At 44.4% G+C, this 16,953-nt stretch overlaps 1 long non-coding RNA gene across 1 annotated transcript in view; it reads right to left on the reverse strand.

The window, feature by feature from the left end:
* Window positions 1–4,085: 4,085 nt before the first annotated feature.
* The window catches only part of LOC311235851, a 254,714-nt gene continuing 241,846 nt past the window's right edge, over window positions 4,086–16,953 (reverse strand). Inside the window, exon 4 of the long non-coding RNA XR_014620172.1 lies at window positions 4,086–4,176. This is a non-coding gene — a long non-coding RNA (uncharacterized lncRNA). The remainder of the gene's footprint in view (window positions 4,177–16,953) is intronic.

Here is a 16,953-nt window from a genome sequence, read left to right on the forward strand (position 1 = left end):
CTGGCTTCAGAACATCCCACTCCACGGACACATGCCTTCTCTACTTGAACGACCACATCAAACAAGAGGTGGACGCGGGCAAATACTGCGGCATGGTCATGCTGGACCTACAAAAGGCCTTCGACAGTCAATCACACCATTCTGATTGACAAGCTAAAAGCAATTGGTTTTGATAGTTTATCAGTGAGCTGGATACAATCCTACCTGGAGGGGAGGGAACAGATGGTGGAAGTAAACGGTACCCTATCCCCCCCCCTCACAGTGAGCTGTGGTGTTCCACAAGGAAGCATACTAGGACCGCTACTATTCCTAATTTATGCAAATGACATGTCGTCAGCTTGTGACTGCAACTTGTTCCTGTTTGCGGACGACTCAGCCCTGCTGGTCTCTGACAAGAACAAGTTACAGGTTGAAAAAGCCCTCAGCTCGGAACTAGGCAAAATCTGCATATGGCTCGCCGACAACAAACTATCATTACACATGGGCAAAACAGAGTCCATTCTCTTCGGTTCAAATAACAAACTCAGCAAGACCGACGGCTTCTCGGTTACAGTGGGTGACAATATTATCACAAGGAAAGATGAAATTACCTACCTGGGTTCCATCCTAGAGGCTAATCTTTCCTGTGACAAAATGGCATCCAATGTAATAAAAAAAGTCAACCAACGAACGCGTTTCTTGTACCGGATCTCCTCTCTGGTAAACAAGAATACCCTGAAGACTCTAGCAGGAGCACTCATTCAAGGGTACTACGGCTATGCTTGCACCTCATGGTACCAAAGCACCTCAAAGGCACTAAAAAACAAATTACAAACATCTCAAAACAAGCTAGTCAGACTACTACTTGACCTGACTCCTAGAACCCACCTCACCCCTGCCCACTTTGACAACCTAGGATGGCTTAGAGTAGACGACAGAGTACAGCAACTTGCAATGGGCCTGGTCTACAAGATACACTACGCGACCAAGGTACCCATGTACATGTCAAAATACTTCCCAAAGGTCAGTGAATACCACGATCACAACACCAGAGGGAGCTCCACAAATCATGTAAAACCCAGATTCGGCTCAAACAAGGGATTAAACACGTTTCGCAATTATGCCACATCAATGTGGAACGCCCTGCCTAAAGCTGTAAAGGAATGTGAATCACTACCCACTTTCAAAAACACTCTCAAAAAAACACCTACGTGAGACTGCAATTCGAAACTGGCCCCTACAAATGTCCTAACCTAGTTGTACAGTAAATGACCAAGTAAGGCTTTGTCAATATTCCAATGTACAGTGTAAAATGTGTGTGTGTCCCCTACCCAACCCCCCCCCCCCCCCCCCCCACCTCCAATGTACAGCCCTCACCCAACCCACCCACCCAACCCCACCCCACCCAACCAACCTCCTCCAATGTACAGTTTCTACGCCAAATGTATATACACTCCTTTTCTGGACACTTTTGTATCACAAACAGTACTGTATTTGCAAATCTGATATGTCATAAATGTATAGATGTAGCAGTACTGTCTATCTGTATGTCATATATGTTATGATGAATTGAAAATGGGGGACCCTGATGTAAACAAGACGAAAGTCTTTCTCTGGTCTGCATCCCCTTAACAATTGTATGTATTGAGCTGTACTGTACTGTACCCATTCTGCAATCTGTTAATAAACTTTTCAATCAATCAATCAAAACGTTAAAGCTAAAACTAGCTTTTCGGTTAGCTCTTCAGCTAATGCTAATAACACCAGCAAGCAAATACATCAGAGCTCCCCGTCACACTGCTGTCGGGACGATGGCATTTAAGAAAGTATCTGCTGTTAAAATGACAAACAGCATTGACACTTTAATTCACGGTCGATTAAAAACACGTTTGTTTTATAATGCTCACTCTCAGTAGGAGGATACCGCACGCGTTGTTTATAAATTACGTCATATGGTATCGGAGCGCAGAATTAGAGGGTACTCGCCGATACCGATACCAGCAATTTAGGCAGTATCGGAGACATTTCCGGAACAACTCTAGATCAAAGCATCGACAAACGACCCCCCCCCCCCCCACCCTTTCATGCATTCATGATGGAACATAATACCGATCATATGCATTTGTATACAATGTATTTGTATACACGTTGCGGCTTATAACCAGCCTCTCAGGAATTGGCCCGGATCATTCCGAAATAACACTCATCATCACAGTATAAAACGGGAACGTATGGATGGATTTTTTCTTTTCTTTTTTGCATCTTGACGGGAAGAAACCCAGTGTCAAATGACTATAGTATGGAATCCATGGCTATAATATAGAATATAGATTTAGCTCTACAAACAAGGTGACCGTTCCCTATCTATCTAGTGGTGGCCTCGCTACAGACGGCTGCAGCTAATAGCTGGCACCCAAAGTGTTAAATGTCCATTTCATTATAATATTCAGATTTATCGTAAATAATTGAACATGCACATGTATTTCTGTTCTGTTAAAGAGGGGTGGAGGTGGGGTCACATTTGAGCATTTAAAAATGTACTTGAAAGTAACACAATAGTTACTTTCTGAAGTAACTAGTTACTTTTATAATTTGTAACTGAGTAACTAATTTAGTTACTTTTTGAAAAAGTAACTAGTAACTGTAACTAATTACTTTTTTTTAAAGTAACTTGCCCAATACACACACATATATAACAAATGTTATGGAAGGAATGCTGTATGTCACACCACCTGTGTGAACACAACTATCTCCTGATCTATCCATGCAGACTTCATTGGCAAGCTGCCACATTATAGCTTAGCTAGGTTTACAGTAGCTACACTGCAAACTACAACTAGTATAATCTCTTTCTTGCCATCTCAAAATATAGTCCATATAGTCCAAATATAGTCATTAATCAGTCATATATATATATATATATATATATATATATATATATATATATATATATATATATATATATAGCCACTTAGTCAACTGAGACTATGTCTATCGATTAGCTGCTTTCTATGAGATATTAGTTATAACTTATTTGTTAACCCTTGCACTGAAGAACCATGTACTTTAAGTCCATTCGATTTATTTTGGACAGCCCATGTATTTGCAGTTGTAAAATCAATCCAAATAACTTGGAGTGTGAATGTGACTCAGCACTCAGCCTCTACTTTCTTGAACTATGAATGAACACAACACTCTAACTTACCATATTTAGGTAATACAATTTGAAAACGTTATTAATTGTTCTTCAATTATTATTGTAAATGACTATATATAGCGTTCATTTGCGGAAACTATTATTTGGGAAACATAATTTTTTTATAAATGTGTGGACTAAATCAACTATTTAAATAAAATCAACTAATAAAATGCTATGACTATTGGTCAACAAATAAATGTAGAGGACAGCCCTACCGTATGCTTGCTTGCTTCATTAAAACATACATGTGTGTATTTTCTGCTTTCCATTCTCCATGACTACCTTTGGTCTCAACCAATCTGTAGAGCAAAAGAAAAGGCACCCGATGAGATAAATAGAATTTAAAATGATTTAATTTCGTAGGCTATTCAGCGCAAGGGAAAATATATACCTTTTTATTGCCGAAGGCAATTTCTAGTTTTACTTTAGAAATATCTGGTATGAGGTATCAGAGCTGCTGACCCATTATCAGCAGGGTATTATCACCATATTGTCACCGTATTATCTCCATACTTAGGACTTATTGTTCCGCTTTTCTTTTGTTGACAGCAGTGAAAGGCTGAAATGTAGTATCTCCCAGGGGCACAAAATGTCAGAACTTCAGAAGGAATGAATACTTATGAAGAAAAAGCCATGAATCATTGTATGTGGATGTCGGGCAGTGTCAGGCCTTCAAACACATTTTCAAGTATCTATTTTCCGTTTTCGAGGTGATGTGTTAAAAGAACACTGTTATCTGGTTTCTCGTTCACCTTTAAAATATGAATGAAAGTGTTGCTACTTGGTTGTATGGGATTATACAATAATGAGGGGGAAAGTACCACAATAATGCTGTATGGATGACTTGATCCACTACTAAATGCTACCAGGTTGACAATGGGGATTGTGTTCGCCTGTCTTACAGTACCTTGACAATGACTTAATGGCGCTCTTCAAATCGTTGGCGTGGTTCTCCCACGATTGTGCGGAGTCATCACTGCCATAGATGTCCACTGCACCTGGAAGAAACATAGGATACATGTAAATAAAAAATAAAAAAAATAAACAAACAAAACCCCTCAAAGGATCAAGTATATTGTGACATGCAAAGGATATGGGTTGTGTACTGTACATCCACAAGATAAAGCACCTGAACTATAGGCCTATAGTCGAACCTGACCGTAACCTGACCTATAAGGCCTATAGTCGAACCTGACCGTAACCTGACCTATAAGGCCTATAGCTGAACCTGACCTTAACCTGACCTATAGGCGCCAGTGAGGGGGCGGCTAGACGGGAGATAAAACCGTGCCGTGGTTTCACATACCTGACCTAAACCTGACCTATAGGCCTATAGCCAAACCTGACCTATAGGCGCCGGCGAGGGGCAGTTAGACATGGGACGACCCCCCTACCTTTTGTACCGTATACATGGTGACATTTCAATAGCGCCTCCTCGGTTTCTCGCACCTGTCCCTCATCCTTCCTATCATCCCTGAAGGACGCTGTGAGAGATTAGCATGTATTGTATTTCACGGTGGGGGAAATGACCTAAGAGACGATGGTGTGACCATGGATGGGATTTCTAATTGTCCACTGGTGAGTGTATCTCGTTCCCAAGCCTGTGCCATACTGTACACTAATGATGTCTAACAAGGAGGGCACAGATGGACCGAGTCCGCTGGGCTAAGAGCCACAAGACCTTTAAGTTCCAGATAATGACTCAAGACTAAAGGAAACACTCCTTCAGCTGCAGATTCAGCCAATCAGCACTTTCAGCACCATAAATTGTGAAGTAGCTTCCCCTCGCACAGCTAATAGTGGACTGCCTGGCCCAGAGTCTCTTCCACGGTGCTCATTAGACACTTTTCTAGACTACACGGCCAAGTGGGATCTGTCACGTATGGGGCCGGCAAATTTTATATATTTTTTAATGTAAATGCAACATCAAAATCAGTCTAATTGAAAGCGAAAAATCCACGGTCCCATTTGACAAATCCCATCCGTAGGGTGCAAGAAGATGCAAAGGAGGCTACATTCTTTGTAATGTTGTTACGGGTGGGGGGACTGAACAAAATGAATAATGGATCAGCCCTGACTGGCCCCGTTAGGCCTCGCAGTGTAAACAGAGCCACTGGGAGTTACGGCCTAGATTCGGGTGAGGTATAAGCCCCGTCCACTAATACACAGCTGTAATGGAAGGAGATCTAATGCTGTGGGATGTGTCAGAGCTGCGTATGAGACCTAAGCATGCTATTAGGGGAAGATTTTCTCCAGATAATCTTTGGAATACAGCTTATCGATGCCAGAGGAGGAGAGAGGGGAGAGAGAGAGGGACAGAGATGGAAACAAGAAGAGACAGGAAAACCGAGAGGGGGTGGGGGGAAGGAGAGGAGAGAGAGCGGAGGAGAGGAGGGTGCGCATCAGCGTCTGAAAGTGTGATATGTCACATGAGGGAGAGGCAGGGGTGAACGAGAAAGAGATGCACAGTGCACACATAACACACACACACACACACACACACACACACACACACACACACACACACACACACACACACACACACACACACACAGAGACATACTGTATGAACACACACAACTATGTGCTCACATGTGCACTGCACACACACGCGCACACATATACATTAAAAGCACACAAGTAGGCCTATACACATACCAAAAGCACACAGGTACGTAAGAAAGTTGGCATGCAACCACACATGAATTGTGTGTTTGTGTAAACACACACACAGAGAGAGAGAGAGAGAGAGAGAGAGAGAGAGAAGAGAGAGAGAGAGAGAGAGAGAGAGAGAGAGAGAGAGAGAGAGAGAGAGAGAGAGGGGGTGGGTAGCAGGGATAAGCTGTAGCTGCTCAGTAGGGAAGATTGAAGTTCACATATCCATTTCTCTCTCTCTCTCTCTCTCTCTCTCTCTCTCTCTCTCTCTCTCTCTCTCTACCTCCCCTCTTCTCCACACTCTCTCCATACCTCTCTCCCTTTGTCTCGTTCTCTCTCTTCCCACCTCTCTTGTTCTCTCTCTCTCTACCCCTCCCTCTATCTCTCTCTATCACTGATGCCAAGGCAGCAGCCCTCGCTCCTCCTCCTCATAATAATCATATAAATCAATATAAGACCCCCATTCCATCTCTCCTGTAACTCTATGACCGTTTGATCCCATCTATTTCGAACCCTAAGTGCTGCGGCATAAATAGCTGGCTCAGCACCCAATAGAGAGATAGAGAGAGAGAGAAAGAGAGAGGGAGAGAGATAGAGAGAGAGAGAGAAAGAGATAGAGAGGGATAGAGAGAGAGACTGATGAAGGAAGAAGTAATAAAAGGGAGGAGGTCTAGAGACGTAGAGGAACTCTATACGCTTCATTTCATCTCAACACTTCATTATAAAAGTTTCACACAGGGGCACAATGCACACACACACACACACACACACACACACACACACACACACACACACACACACACACACACACACACACACACACACACACACACACACACACACACACACACACACACACACACACACACACACACACACACACACACACACACACACACACACACACACATGCACACACACAGATACATGTACAGATACAAACGAGGAGTCAACAATGCACTGATTTTTATGTTGCACCAAATGTATAGCCACCTTGAATCGCCTACCAGCTCTGTTAGGGTAATGTTCTTTGATTCTTCTAGCGCCTTCAATACAACCCAGCCACATATCCTGCAAACAAAATGATTCAGCTTAAACTGCACAACTCAACCATCTCTTGGTGCACGAAATATCTTGTTCCTCGACCTCAGTTTGTCAGGCTGGATGACATAGTATCGGATGTCATCTGGACAAAAACTGGAGCCCCCCAGGGAACAGTTTTGGCGCCCTTCCTCTTTGTTCTTTATACTGCGGACTGCAGACATAGCGAGGCCATGTGCCATATGCAAAAATGTCCTGACGATACAGCGCTGATCGGTCTAATCAACAAAGGTGATGACCAAGCCTATAAAAAGGAGATTGACTCATTTGTCCACTGGTACGATGCCAACTTCTTGGAATTAAACATAGAAAAAACCAAGGAGTTGGTCATCAACTTCAGTAGGAAGAAGGTGAATGTCTCTCCTGTCATCATTAGGGGGCAGGAGGTTGAAATAGTCCAGTCCTATAGATACCTTGGCGTTCACCTGGATGGTAAGCTGGACTGGAAGCAGAACACAGATTCTGTGTTTAAAAAAGCCCAGTCTCGGCTCTTTCATCTGAGAAAACTTCGTTCTTTTGACATAAGCAGGTTACTTCTCTATGTATTTTACCAAGGTATCCTGGCTAGTGTCCTGTTCAAAGCTGTTCTTTGCTGGGGGGGGGGGGGGGGGGGTCAGCATCACTGTTTTGGACAAAAAACGTATAAATAAAATCATCAAAAAGGCTGGCTCAGTGATTGGCCTTCCTCCTGATTCCCTGGAGATCACCATAGCCAAGCGAACCAGGACTAAACTGAACACCATTTTATCTTTTGTAGGCCACCCACTGTTTAGTATTTTCGATGCTCTGCGAAGCTCATTTAGTAACAGATTGTTGATGCCTCAATGCTCTACTGAGCGATTGAGAAGGTCCTTTGTACCTGCTGCGGTAAAAAAAAATTACGAACACCGATAGCGCTGTGTTAACACATTGAGTGCCAATGACGAGAAATCTCGTTATTTAATCGTTATTTCTTTTATTAGCGATATCCATTCATTTTTCATCCATCCAGCCTCACGTTATCATTGGGACTGGCTCTGAGCTCGAAAAGGGCAAATACAGCCCCCTATCGTCTCCCGGATGGTATTGCACCCATTGGAATGGAGTCGATGTGAATGCATCAGAAAAAAAAACTCCGGGCTCCACATTTTACTTCTGAGGCATGTAACCTGAGACTAAGTATTGCATCCACTGAGGGCACTGGAAGACGCGTCGATTATGTGTTTCGAGGTATAACGTTGAATCAATAAACACGATTGATATTTGGAATGGCGATCAGGAATTGGATTAATCTTTTTGCAGAACATCTGATCTGAGGTAAGGACTTTATTTTACCAGTATTGGGTTAATCAGAGTTTTTTTTTACAGCGTTCACAACGTGTCTCCTGTGTGTACAGTGTGTGCGTAACGTTAGCGGCAGGCACGGAATAGATAATCGATTTTTCAGCCCGCTTCTCTAGCGTGCATAAGTACACATCAGGCCATGTGAGCGGATCGGCGCGGGCGTGAAATCCGCTCTTCGCTCTAGACGGCTTGTTCCGCTCCGCTAATCGCTCATGTTGACCCCGCCCCCAAGTCGCTCTCCGCTCGCTCACCGCTCACCTTGAATCGAGCGCTCCCCGCTCCACATCGCTCGGCAGATTTAAAAAAAATTATTTGGAGCATGGTGTAAATTAGCTCTAACTACAACAGTCTACACCCCCTGGGCCCCTTAACAATTGTTTGTATTGAGCCGTATTGTAATTGTACCCATTCTGCAATGTTAAATAACGTTGTTTATCCATTCACTAGCTCTACTAAGCGATGATAGCTAGCCTAGCCACAATGCTATGGTCGCGGCCATTCACGTTAGCATGTAAGCTAACGACAACAACAATGGCGGCATATACTTTTGTCTAACAGGATGTGAGTGACGGTTCACCCTTCTCATTGGTTGAAAATGGCCTTCATGTTTGTACATCGCCACCTGTTGCTTTGGCATTGTACTACATGTATATTACATCAGTGTTAAACCACTGTGAGCGGATTGGAGCGGAGGAGAACTCTCGCTCCGGACATCGCGCCGACCCATTTTAAAACCCACTCCGTCGCTCACGTCAAAACCGCCCGCTCCGCTCCCCGCGCCGCTCACATGGCCTGGTACACATCGATAATCTAGCGTTTATTTGAAAACTATTCATAAATCAGCCGTAAAATGACAACGTGTTGTGTGTATTCCACTAAAGGGCTATTATCACGGAATCTTTTTTTTTTCTTCTAGAAATCTCAAACTATACTCGTATTCAAAACGGTATAAAACGGAAATGTACTGATGAAAAAACAATCCGTTTCATACATGTTGACTACAAGCAAGTCATTGATAAGCGACAGGTGTATTAGACCCATAGCCATAATTTAAGATATAGTTTAAGCGTTCGCAAATGTGCTCGTCCTCTCATTGATTAGAGTGGTGGCAACCAAGCGATAAATCGCACACCCCCTGCTGGCAACCAATGTGTTAAGAGGCTCTCCTATTGTGTTGTGTATCCTGTAGTGTATTGTATCATGTAACTGTGTCTTTCATGTTTGTATATGTGTATTCGCTCTGGTGGCAAACCATGTGGATTAAGAAATAAACCATACCATACCAACTATACCATACCATATAACACACACACACACACACACACACACACACACACACACACACACACACACACACACACACACACACACACACACACACACACACATGTACAGATACAAACACACACACACACACACACAAACACACACACACAGATACATGTACAGATACAAACACACACACACACACACACATACAGATACATGTACAGATACACACACACACACACACACACTCACACACACACACACGCACACACACACAAACAGATACATGTACAGATACACACACACACACACACACACTCACACACACAGATACATGTACAGATACACACACACACACACACACACACACATACACATATACAGATACAAACACACCCACATACACACATACAGATACAAACACACACACGATTGAACAAGCTGTAGTCAGACCTGGGGAGCAAGATATTCTGGATCCCAGTCAACAAGGCTGCAGCTACAAACATCATCAATCACTGAAGACCACAACCCTGCCTTTTGTGTGTGTGTGTGTGTGTGTGTGTGTGTGTGTGTGTGTGTGTGTGTGTGTGTGTGTGTGTGTGTGTGTGTGTGTGTGTGTGTGTGTGTGTGTGTGTGTGTGTGTGTGTGTGTGTGTGTGTGTGTGTGTGTGTGTGTGTGTGTGTATGTGTGTGTGTGTGTGTGTGTGTGTGTGTGTGTGTGTGTGTGTGTGTGTGAGACTAACTGCACCAGGGTTTCCGTTATCTGGTAATTACCTTTTTTGGGGAAAATCTGTTGAAGTCCAACATATTCAAATATATCTGTCACTCTGTCATAATGTCCAGTGGAAATAATTCCCTTTTTTTAAATTTGGTTACCAAGTAACATACATCCACTAAAAGTGCTTGTTTTTGCCACTGAAACATAAATCTCACTGTTAAATCCTGTGAGGCGTGAGTATGAGTGTGGGCATGAGCAGGAAGACAACCGGTGGATGCTGGAAGTGTGAGAGAGAGTTGGAGAGGAGTTAACGTTACAGTACCACGGAAAGTTTGTTGTGTTGGAATACAGCTAGCTTAGCGTAAAAAAAACGCGGTTCATGTTTGTGCATTTCCAAATTGTGCCAACAGCATGTGGCCCACTTTGCCATAGACTTAAGACAATAGATACGGACACACTGATTTTGTGGCTAGCTAACTGTGCTACAGGGACCCACACACTCTGTCTGTACCAAAAACACTTTTTTCTCGAGAAATCTGCCGTTCCATGAGTGGAGAGAGCTGCTGCAGTGCAGACAGTGTGAAGGTAATGTAACGTTAATTATTACATTTATAATAAAACACAAGATACTTGTGCCCTAATGATAAGGATAAGAGCTCAATAACGTGTAGATAGGCAGTGAGAGCCAGCATATCACTAGGGTTTTTATCAAGTGGGCACCTCCCTTCGCCGGTGTTTCAAGTTAGGCCAGCGACACCTCGGGAAGGCTCGACAGTTAAGTCAACATCCCAGGACCACTCCCCTCCATGCTAGCTCCCAGAACCACTCCCCTCCATGCTAGCTCCCAGCACCACTCCCCTCCATGCTAGCTCCCAGAACCACTCCCCTCCATGCTAGCTCCCAGAACCACTCCCCTCCATGCTAGCTCCCAGCACCACTCCCCTCCATGCTAGCTCCCAGCACCACTCCCCTCCATGCTAGCTCCCCTCCATGCTAGCTCCCAGCACCACTCCCCTCCATGCTAGCTCCCAGAACCACTCCCCTCCATGCTAGCTCCCAGAACCACTCCCCTCCATGCTAGCTCCCAGCACCACTCCCCTCCATGCTAGCTCCCAGAACCACTCCCCTCCATGCTAGCTCCCAGCACCACTGCCCTCCATGCTAGCTCCCAGAACCACTCCCCTCCATGCTAGCTCCCAGCACCACTGCCCTCCATGCTAGCTCCCAGAACCACTCCCCTCCATGCTAGCTCCCAGAACCACTCCCCTCCATGCTAGCTCCCAGCACCACTCCCCTCCATGCTAGCTCCCAGAACCACTCCCCTCCATGCTATCTCCCAGCACCACTCCCCTCCATGCTAGCTCCCAGCACCACTCCCCTCCATGCTAGCTCCCAGAACCACTCCCCTCCATGCTAGCTCCCAGAACCACTCCCCTCCATGCTAGCTCTCACTGTCTATGATACACACACACCGAACCTCCTTGTGTCCTCATGTTGAAAACAGAACTTTCTGATTTCTGATAACAACATCATACATGAAACAGAAACAACAGAGCAGAAAAACTATACTCTTACCCGTTGTTTACAATGGCCCCTAGCTGACTTCAACGCTTCTTCTGACTACTGATTTACCGCCTTTCGCAAACTCCACCCATGAATCCCCAACTCTCCCAATAATGATGAAGTTGATTGTGCTATAAACACTCTTCATACTACCTTTACCGGACACACCCTAGCTTTCCATCCTCGCTGTTCAGTTTCTGCTGCCAATTCTGCATATCTAAGCTTTTTCCTTTCATACGCCTCCTCCACTGACTCCTGCCAGGGCACTGTAAATTCTATAAAATAATCTGCTGACTCGCAGACCATAACAATAGGTCAGGCATCAAGTTAGTTAAATATCCCTCGTGGAACAATGGGTTTTCCTCCTAAATCTACCTGCATCTCACAATCATCAGCTCCCTTTAGGTGGCCTGACTGGGAGCATGTCTATGTTCCCCGGGTCCTATGTTCCCCGGGTTCTATGTTCCCCGCTTTGATTGATTGATTGATTGAACATTTTTGACCACCAGCCCTGATTCCAAACTCTAACCTTAACCAGTTCGAAAGAGGGCCTAAGCTTAACCGTTCGAAACAAAGCGGACATTAATAATTAATAAAATAATAAGAAATTTATAAAATGTTCAATCTGGCGGTCAGGTGGCGTAGCGGAGATTGCGTTTGTCACCAACCCCGGAGACGCTAGGATTCGCTTGTTCGAATCCAGCTCACAGCTCCGGGGTTGTCACCAGCTTGGCTGGCCGTTCACACTAATACAATTGGCAGTATTAGAGGGTGAGAGAAGCTGGCGGGGTGGGTCCGGGTCGTTGTAAACAGCGACTCCTACAGTTCGGTCGGGGCGCCTGCTAAGCGCGGATAGGATCTAAGTGGGATAGTGTGATCCTTCCACACGCTACGCCCTCTCAGTGAGAATCCGAATTCGCCATGGTATTCATAATTCCGCCACCCAGCCTCTGCTGAGACAGTGGGACTCGGCACAACCGTGCAACGCTTCAATACCGCCGCCTGGTGGATGATCGGGCGAGTTACAACCAGATATGGATCTCTGGTGATATCGGTGCATCTCGGAAAGCCGTCCGGCAGGCACATATTGTTGCGGGACTCTAGATACACATCCGTGTATATGGATCGCTGCCATAACTCAATAATCGATATGATTTGGGCGTTTATTGCGCCATACAAACCGGAAATGGATCTAGTCGATTGACGTCAAATAAGTGGGATCTTTTTCCTCCAGTCTCATCGGCGAACGGTAAGAGGACAGTAACGTTACTTTCAGCGTGATTGTTTATTCATTTCAATGCAAACCGCTCTGATCACTATATCACCCATACTACATAAAGCATTTACTGATGATCACGGAATTATAAACGACCCCCCCCCCCCCCCCTTTCATCCGTGCATGATGAGTCATAAGGTTTAGGATCGTATTCAGTTGGATTTTTTAATATAGCGTGTATCGCGAATAAACTGCAATCGATAATCTATATTATGCGTTTAGGCCTATAACTAGCGTTCTAGGAATTACTGCAGAAAACGATAAAAACATACAGACGGTATTTTCGTATGAATATATGGATGAAAAAGTATAACGTTCCTACATCCTGAACGATAGCTAATCGATATTGAATGGGCCATAGTAATGTCAATTTAGCAATACAATATAAAAAGTTATAGCCCTGCAAAGAAGGTGAACATCTCCATAGGCTTAGACTGGTGGCAGTGATCATACATTGATGGATAGAAGCGTGGCAGTTAATGTGTTAAGCATCGGGTATAACGTTATTGCAATAAGCTCAATAAACACAGATACTATTTGACCGGAACGGCAGTCAGAGTAGTGATATTGGTGGGAATATTTGGCCATTTTAAGTCAGGAAGCACATTGAGAGTAAGTGCAAAATGCACCAAGCCACGACTGTGTAGTAAAATGAGCCCTTCCTGCAGTGATGCCCTAACTTCCCTTGAGTGGTAACTGCAAAAAATCTATATCTAATAAATGGCTGCAGGAAAACGACAGAAGAAAATAGTACTCAGTAAATAATACTGAGCCTGTGTGTGTGTGTGTGTGTGTGTGTGTGTGTGTGTGTGTGTGTGTGTGTGTGTGTGTGTGTGTGTGTGTGTGTGTGTGTGTGTGTGTGTGTGTGTGTGTGAGAGTATTAATGCGTGTGAGTGGGTGCTGGGGATCTCATGAGAAATACTTCACCAGTGGAATCCTATGGCCCTTTCACATACAGCTGAGGTCTCACACACTGCATCTAATTAGGCCCTTTAATTAGCTCCTATAGATTCTGATGAAGGTGTAACACGGCAGTGTTAAAGAATAAAATGCTGTGTCTCACTGGAAGGAGTGTGATAGTAGAATTTAAATAGAGTTGTTCCATTATTCCCTAACACAAGTAACACACGTATTCCCACAAGGATTACAGCATGAAGTGATTATCATCAACAAATGACAAAAGCCCCAATAGGACAGGTAAAAAATAACATGTTCTAGCCAAGCAGGACTCTTTGAATTACCCAGTCTGATTATGACGTGTTTCCAAGACGACAGCGTCGCCAAACAAACAGCTTATCTCCTTCTATCCTTCCAGACTCCCACCCTCCACCTCACTGTGGCACCGTGTCTCCTCATTGAAATAAAGAAATACTTTTATCTTTTTTTTATCGATATGAATGGATGGTCTTCGTCTGTTGTTCTGGTCTGTGATTCTCTCAGGGTCCAGATGTATTAGATAATGGGGCTTTTATGCCCCTGCTGCTTCCCTCCATCAACAGCTGCATCCAAGACAAACAGGGCGCTTCACTGGCCCTATCACAAACAGCAGGGCTGTGCCAGTCTCTCAGCACCACGTGACCTGCCATTACACAAATGAGCAGTCAATTACCGCTACATGCCAGCAAAGGTCAAAGGGTCACAGACGACCTTAAGGTTCAGGGGTTTCAAGATCAAATATGGGGCCCGTGTCTTCTCAGCAACCCCCCGGCCCTGTGTACATTTACAGGTGAAGGCAAACCATAAACCAGGCCTGGGACATAAACTGAAACATGCCTCTCTGATCTCTCTCTCTCTCTCTCTCTCTCTCTCTCTCTCTCTCTCTCTCTCTCTCTCTCTCTCTGACTTAAATGTGTAACTGCTCTCAGGACACTCCCTCTCTCTCAAACACACACACACACTGGCGAAACCAGCGATTCTAAACGGAGGGGTGCGATCAGATGGAATAAAGAGAGCCCACGCATGCACACGCAAGATATCATTTCTGCTTAGAATCTTAATGCGTAATGCTACAGTGACATGCCATCAGTGATGTACCTAAACGCGTTCAATGAACGATCGTTCATGAACTCGTCCATATTTTGGTTTCGGTGTGTGCATGTTGCGCGCGGAGAGAGAGACGTTACGCGCGACACGTGCCGCCCCCTTCAAGGCAATGGTAGGGGAAACACTGATAAATAATCACAGTGTGATGGAATGCCAGTATTCTGATTGCTGTCTGTGGTTCTATAATGGGTTGTGGCAATCATTTTGACAAATAATAGCTCGCAGCAACGTATTGAAAAAAGAACTATAAACTAGTTAATAAATAAATTAATTGATTGATGTTTAACTTGTCCCTGTGTGTGTCCAGTCATTTCGACTAGCAAACGTTGTCATAACGTTACCTCAGGATACCACTGTCTATTGCAGGGGTCTCAAACTCGCGGCCCAATTGCGGCCCGAGGGATGATATTTTGCGGCCCCCTACTTGACATCAAAGTGTAGTGTTAATGCGGCCCGCGCGCTACTGTTTGCCGAGACGTTGCGCGAGAGTTGGAAGTTTTATTTATTTTATCACTTGTAGGCTACCATAGCGCAGGCTTATGACAGCAACGTTATGTTAGTGACTTGGTTGAAACGTGATTCCGGAGTGATATCAAGTAAAGTGGAAGGCATCCTCGCTATCTCCTCTGAGCACAGCAGTGCTCTGCATAAGCGGCTGGCTGCACTTCTGTGTCTGTGTACGGGTCTGGTCCAATCACATTCAGCATCCCGTCAGCGTTCCCCCCCCTCACCCACAGTCTGCGAATCAGATGCAGAGTAGGGGAGTAGGGCGGGTCTTCACGGAATGCAAGACGTCTCTCTCTTTCAGTCCGAGTCAGTTGATGGCGCATATACAGTAAACTCGCTCCCAGTTTTATCTCCGTGAGATAAATGTAGTTTCTAGCCATTTTCAAAGATGGTCAGTAAAAGAAAAGTCGACTGCAATTCAAAGGTGAATGGACTGAAAAATATGCATTCATACTGAGTCCCAGCACCAAACCAATGTGACTATTATGCCAAGAAATGGTAGCTCTTGTGGCAATTTGAAAATATTGTATGACTGAGTGATGGAGACCATGTTTGAAGGCAAACAAAAGCAAAGCCCCCTCAGATCGCACAGCAACCAGAATAACTGAAATACTGGCTGGTGATTTGATTAAACAGATTTGTGATAGAATAAAAAAAAATGTACAGTGCATTTCCATAGCTGTGGTCGTGGATGAGTCCACTGACACCACTGAGGAGCATATGTTCTGAAGAACCGTTCATGTTCTGAAGAACTGTTCATGTTCTGAAATGTTATTGCTAAGGATTGAGAAGATTGGATCAGTTGTACTTTTTTTTTAATGCTTGAAACCCTTTTTTTGTGGAATATTTGATGCGGCCCAGCCTCACCCAGACTCTACCTCCAGCGGCCCCCAGGTAAATTGAGTTTGAGACCCCTGGTCTATTGTATTTAGTTGGTTAGCTATTTAGCTAATGTGGATAGCATTTTGAATAGCATCAATGCTAGCTGGCTGGCTACAGCTTTATTTACTAAATTATGGAGGCTTTTTAATCGTCAAGGTAAGAGAGGATTTGTCATGATCAACTGAATACTGAAGGCGTATGCTATGGAACAATATGTGCTTGGGTTTTCAGAAAAAGGCCAGCTATGTGACGCTAATCTCTAGTTAGTATCGTGTATTGCATCAGTGTAATAAGTGTAAGCACAGCAGAGCCCCGCTCCGCTTCAGACAGATAGAGCACAGCATATGTAAAGCTGTAAAAGCCCGATCAAGCTCAATAGCTGTACATGCCATTGTTGTGTTGTCACACGCGGGGTAAGGGAGAGGTGGGCTATCGCGTC

Source organism: Notolepis coatsorum, assembly GCF_963971535.1.
Source record: "Notolepis coatsorum genome assembly, chromosome: 10".
In the NCBI taxonomy this organism is placed as follows: domain Eukaryota; kingdom Metazoa; phylum Chordata; class Actinopteri; order Aulopiformes; family Paralepididae; genus Notolepis; species Notolepis coatsorum.